This window comes from Notothenia coriiceps, unplaced genomic scaffold, assembly GCF_000735185.1.
Source record: "Notothenia coriiceps isolate Sejong01 unplaced genomic scaffold, NC01 NC01_scaffold00032393, whole genome shotgun sequence".
Lineage (NCBI taxonomy): Eukaryota > Metazoa > Chordata > Actinopteri > Perciformes > Nototheniidae > Notothenia > Notothenia coriiceps.
The window spans coordinates 61,156-67,575 of record NW_011365094.1 but is presented as its reverse complement, the minus strand read 5'-3'; the positions used below and the strand labels follow the sequence as shown (position 1 = coordinate 67,575).

At 42.7% G+C, this 6,420-nt stretch overlaps 1 protein-coding gene and 1 long non-coding RNA gene across 2 annotated transcripts in view; both read left to right on the top strand.

Annotated features, from left to right (window-relative positions):
- The window catches only part of LOC104960822 (DNA topoisomerase II beta), an 81,678-nt gene that overhangs the window by 40,556 nt on the left and 34,702 nt on the right, over positions 1 to 6,420 (top strand). The gene's annotated exons all lie outside the window — the stretch shown is intronic.
- Positions 1 to 6,420, top strand: part of LOC104960818 (uncharacterized) — a 21,201-nt gene that overhangs the window by 4,663 nt on the left and 10,118 nt on the right. The gene's annotated exons all lie outside the window — the stretch shown is intronic.

Genomic DNA, 6,420 nt, shown 5'->3' with positions numbered 1-6,420 from the left:
GGGGGGGGGTTCGCCGCTACTCAGCACTCCCCGGGATTAAACTGTACACATCAACTCCGCAAACAGGCAGAAAAGCCGACTTTAGCTGGAAAAAAGGAGGCAATGAATTTAAATTATGCATGAAGCAGAGGGCATTTTGGGAAATAAGCGCCATTCCTCGTGAGGACCCGGCACCCACCTTCCATAAGCCCCCAGCCTCGGGTATCAACGAATGATCTAATGTCACGCACAGAGGAAAGGTTACTTTCTGCATACGCATTGATATTTCTGCTTCCATCTCTGACCTTTTGCTATTCAAAGCTGTGATTCTTTAAATGCGAACTCAGCCCTGCGTCTCTTTGTCTGTCGGTTTCTGTCTGTCTCCAGGGCGCCGGCATTAAAGGTAAAAAGAAAGGGGAGAAAGGGAGGAATCAGTATCAAAAAAATCCATTGATATTAAAATAAAATAGACACGTGGAATCCTCTGTTTCTGTCATGTTGAGGAAAAAACAGCTGCAGTGTTATTTTTGCCTTAATTGGCTGTTTGTGCCACATAATTACCGCTTTAGTTCCTTCCTTCTTTAAATCAGCTGATCCTGTTTCACGCTCAGCGCCCCGTGTTTGATATGTGGTTTCCGTCTTTCAGCGACAAATCAAGCAAACGTTCCTGGCATTTTGCGAACTATTACTGACTTTAAAAATACGCACTGAGCTTTAATTAATTTCCTTCTAATTGAGAGTTGTGTGTGTGGATATAGGGATCAGAATCAGAAACGGGTTTATTGCCAGGTAGGTTCACACATACGAGGAATTTGACTCTAAAGTCAGTATTAATCATTATCACCAGCTCCTGCCAAGCAGCTGAAGTGGCAGGTGTGTCGGATGTTAGGAAGGATCAAAACAACATTACAGAGGTCTTTACACACTGAAATACAAATGTTTACCCGTCTAACCTCTACCAGTCTTCTGAAAAACAGTACAGTTAACTTTATTATCTCAAAGGAAATTGCCCCCAGAAAACACAATCAAAGTACAAACAAGCATCAAAACAGACACAACACAAATATACCCAAAGCGGGGGGGAAACAATCAAATAAAAGACAGAAAACGCTTCTGGGCATTTCAACTCCTGACACTAAACACCTGGAACAGAGTAACATTAGTTTATCCCATTAGTTTGAAGCCTCGAGTTTGGTATTTTAACCGTCGCCATCTTGCTTTTCAGAAACCAAATGTACAACCAAATGCTGGAAAAGACGTTTTGTTGGCAACTTTAAAGAAGTCAAAACACTGTCAATCAAACGGTAGCCCCGCCTTAAAGCATAACCTCCAGTCAAGTGTTACCATTAATTACAAAATAAATATCATGCTGTATGTAATTATAATAATTGACTGACATAACAAATTAAGCCATAAGTAGGGTCATTTTCTCGTAGACGTCTATATAAGTGACTGCAACCATTTGTCGCCCCCTGCTGGATATTAGAGAGAATGCAGGTTTAAAGCACTTCCGCATAGCTTCACCTAACGTTAAACATTACATGTCATTTTGTTAGACGCTTTTATTCAAAGAGACTAACATACATTCAGTACTGTGGACAATCCCCACAGGAACAATTTGGGGTGAAGTGTCTCCCAGGTACACAACGACATGCTGACTGCAGTGAGACTCGAACTTGCTACACCCTGATTCGAAGTCCAGCACTCTATCCACTGAGCCACAGCCGGTTCACTACAAAAAAATGCAATAGAGTAGAGCTTGTTCTGTAAAGGAGTCACAACATTTGGGACGACTGTTCGGTCGATTTTCCATCGGAAGGATTGGGTTATGTCCCATTAGTAAATACCACAACGACTTCATCTCGATTTTCCCCCTTATCTGTTTTATTTTATATTTATTATTATTATGTGCAATGCCTTGTTTTAACATGCTTCTGTGATAAAAATGTCCCAAATTCAGATCAATAAAGTAAATCTTATGTTCTGTCTCTTCCACGTTACTCATACTGGATAACACACTGTACAAAACAATGACTAAGAAATAATAAATAGTTCCCACTTCCTGGTTGAACTCTACACACCGACTTCATCTCCATTTCCCACCTTCTCTGTTTTATTTTCTATTTGAAGATCTGTATATGTTCACGTTACTCATCCTTTCTTTGTCTCTCTGTGTTTCCAGACCTCAGGCCTCTCCCCGACGTGGCGATGACCGGTAACTGCACCCACGAATGCACCGAGTTCGGCCACTCTGACTCCTGCTGGATGCCGGGCGGCGAGCCTTCCCCCACTCGCAAGGTGTCCCTGAACGCCCCCTCCAAGGTTTCCACCTTCGTGCCTTACCAGGAGATGGAGGGGCAGGAGCAGCTGATGGCCAACGGCAGCCCCAAGCCTCTGACGGAGGACCGTGGGACGGGTACTGGAGGTTCTGGAGGTGGATCCAAAGTGGCCAACATGCGGTTCATGACCCCCTACAGCAGTGCCTACTCTGGAGACCCGTCCGGAAAAGACTGTGAGCGCGAAGACATCCCGTTGAGCCAGGCGGTCGAGTTTCACTCCGCCACGACTCCAACCGGCCAGACCTCCAAGAGGGAAATCTACCTGTGAGGGGCGAAGAGTTCCACGTTAAAACCATCTCCCTACGTGTAACCGGTCTGGTGTGACGCCACATTTATCTCTGCGTTGTGTCAAATAAAACGACAGGATTTATTATCTGTGCAAAACAGAATATAATAATTACAGCAGGAAATGGCTTCACCAGCTTTTCTACATCGACACCTCTCCTGAAGCCGACTCAGGAAGCATACACAACATTCTAAATAATTAAATTAACATATTTAACACAGGGGTGTCCAAACTACGGCCCGGGGGCCAAATGGGGACCATTGAATCGGCCCTTAGCAAATTGAAAAAGTATAATGGAATATGGGCCACAAATCAAATGTGTACTTCTTAAATATACATTTGGAAAAATGTTCTAACATATACAACAAGCTTGAAATAGACCCTTCCTAGTCCTCCTTATTATAATCAATCTGAGGCTTCTGTTTTAAGGGATGAGCTGCCAACACTCACGAGCATCCTTTACCGACATTTGATTGATTTTGTAAACTTATAACTGAACTTATGAGGCGATACACCTCTAGAGTGGCCCAGCCCTTCTGTATGTGGCCCTCGGTGAAAAAAGATTGGACGCCCCTGCTTGAACAGAAATACATTTATCCATGGTGGCAAATTCGTTTTTTTTTGTTGTAAATTAATATATAAAAATAAACAATTTACAATTACACATCACAACGCAGAGATAATTGTGACGTCAAACCAGACCGGTTACATTCACCTGATTTTCCCCCGTCGCTGCTCGCAAAAACCACAAGTCCCGCCCCCTCACCTTCGCCCCCTGTGCCTAAAATACTACCAACGCCCCTTTCTTCCTTTTTATAACTGCATCCACCAGACAAGGCTTTAGACCCTCGCCCACCTCCACCCACTGCCTCCTCCACCCTCCTCTAGAAACCAATCAAATGTAAAATAGAATGAAATCAATCGAAGAAAAACACGCGGCGACTGCTGCTGCGGAAGGAATGTAAACTACGCCACATCGTTGTGATAATTTAATGGGAAACTATTTAGCTACTCACGTATTTGAGTTGGATTTTTGTGCGTTGCTTTAGGCTTTGTTGCTGTGTTGGAACAGAAAAATAAAAAACACCTTCGGGGAGGAGAAGGAAAGAACTGTTTGTAAATCCTACTTAAGTATACTCTGTAATGCTATCTATCCTGAATATCTTTTTGGATTTGTTTGATTTGTTTTTTTGTTTTTTTTTCTCTGTCGTCTCCGAAGCCTCCGGGAAATACATTTTTCCGAGCCGTGTTGCATCAAATCAACCAGGCTCGTTTTTATCAGGAACAGCTTGTCGTCAACATAAGACGTTTGTAGGAACGCAGCTGTTTTCTAACCTCCGGAGTTGCAGTTTTTTCAGGTCTGTTAATGTTTTTCTTTTTGCTGTGAAGAGGTCTTTTTTCAGTGTACAGAGCTGTAAATACTACGAACAGTGACAGAGGGAACTGCTGTGGCTGTGAGCGTGGATCTGGTCTGCAGAGCTTCATGTAACTTCAGATTGATGGACTGAAACCGCTGCATGTACAGAGGAACGACGCCTCCCACTGCAGGAAACCTCGACTCTTGAGCATCACCGACGGTGCCGAGTTACAAACACAAGACTCTTTATTTTAAAACGCTCTACAACTTTACTACTCGGATCAATTAGGGTGAAAGAAGGGTCGAAACCATGCGCACCGATATCAAACCATTCATAGCCGAACGAAGCCAGGGGATCGGTCAAAGCTGAGTACATATTGTATTATTAATGCTCTTGTCAGTAGTATACCATGAAAGCAAAACCAAACATGTGTGTGAAGGTTAACTTTATTGTCACGGAAAGCTATCCAAAAAAAAAGTCACATTCGAAACATGTATTTTGGTTTTCTCTGTATAAAAATATCCTTCATTTATCAATATTTCAACTTTTTCCACCTACAGTATGAGTACCTTGTAAAAATATGTCAAACAAACTTTCACATGTGGGACGTTTAAAAGTTTTTATATAGCTATGTCTTTAGGCTGAGTGATCGTTGTGGAGATGAAATTAAAAATAGTCTATCAAGAAAAAGTGAATTGGCCAGTTTTTTGTTTGATCCATCGTGTGTACGTTTTGAGGTCAAGCCGAACCGTCAGACAATAATTGGCTCTTTCTTCATCGATGTGTTTTCTTTTTCATTTTCGAATCACCCTAACCTGCATGTCTTCGGGTTGAAAAAGTTACTGTGCAATGGTGACTTATCAATTAGCAATTAATCAACCTTCAATGCAAAGGTTTTCTTAGAGCCTGGAAATGAGTGGAACATAACGTAATGGTGTGCTGCTAGCAGATTGGTTTAGAGGTCATTTAATTCAAAAGGGTTCATCCTCTGAGGAGCAGAAATGTCCGCAGGCATGCTGATGATTTCCTTTGGGTATTTGAGCGAAAGCCGAAGCGTCAAATTAAGAAAGATCAGGGTCTTTTCATCCTCTGGGAAACGTGAATATTAACAGTTAATGTAAGTACAACCTGCCCCGTTTCCACGGAGATACTGAACCTGGTTAAGGACCAAATGATAAGTCAATATGTCTCAGCAAGCGGTTGACTTAAGTTTAGAAATGTGCGCTAGAGGCAGGAGCATCAGCCCAACATTTTGTATTTGAATCCTTTGAGGAATATGAATGATCAGATTTATTGTTATTCAAAAATGCGCATAAGTTATGAGTTTGGATTTTCTCCAATTAGTTTTGGAGATACTGAACCTGGTAGACGATCAAACCAAAGTCGAATTTGAGTTTGAGTTATTCTGATGGTGCGGCTAGAAGAAATGTCTCACCCTCTGGAGTACATGACTTTCCACAGCCAATCGTTGAGATATCTTACCCTAACCCTTAAAACACATAATCACATAACCATTGCTAGAACACAAAGACTTAATAGGTAAATACACAAAGAGGTGTTAAACTGTCTGTTGTGGTTTCAGCAGTGAGCCTCAATCCACCTCTGCACAGCTGTGGTGTGTGAGAGTGTGTGTTGTGTGTTGTGGAAAGTACGTTTCCCTGCTGTGTTTTGGAGCCTGAAGGAAGATCTCTCTGGTCAGCGTTGCCTCTCGTTAGTTCCCACCTCTGTACCCCCTCAGTGTGAGGCCAAGCAATTTGGCATTTAGCAGAAGTATTTATTAAACCTGTTAGCGGGGGGGTGGTGGAGCTGCAGGATTAATAACACCTCAACATGCTTCAGTCCACCAACACCCGCCACAGAAAGCATGATTACAACCCGAGGCTCTGCACATTACCGCCGATCATTTGCACCGGTGAAAGCGGTAGGAAGTTCATTCGTTCTGAGCCCCGTGTTAATGGGTTTCACCTGTAGTGATGCACACAAGCTGAGGCTGGATGGATGAAAGGAAAACGCACAGTGAGAGACGGAGCGGAACAAAATCTCCCTAACAAGTCTCACCGTCTCACACTGAGTCCTGAAGTCTTCAAAGAAAGTGAGAAATCAACGAGATAACTTCCTCTGTGTGTGAAGAGTAGGAACGTTTTTATATTGTGTATCAGTATGTGTTCTAACCTTAGGGTCTAGATCACATGTAATGCTCTTAAAGGTCACCTATTGTGCAAAATCCACTTCTTCATGTCTCTTCTACATCAACATGTGTCCCCTCTTCTCCATGTCTCTTCTACATCAACATGTGTCCCCTCTTCTTCATGTCTCTTCTACATCAACATGTGTCCCCTCTTCTTCATGTCTCTTCTACATCAACATGTGTCCCCTCTTCTTCATGTCTCTTCTACATCAACATGTGTCCCCTCTTCTTCATGTCTCTTCTACATCAACATGTGTCCCCTCTTCTTCA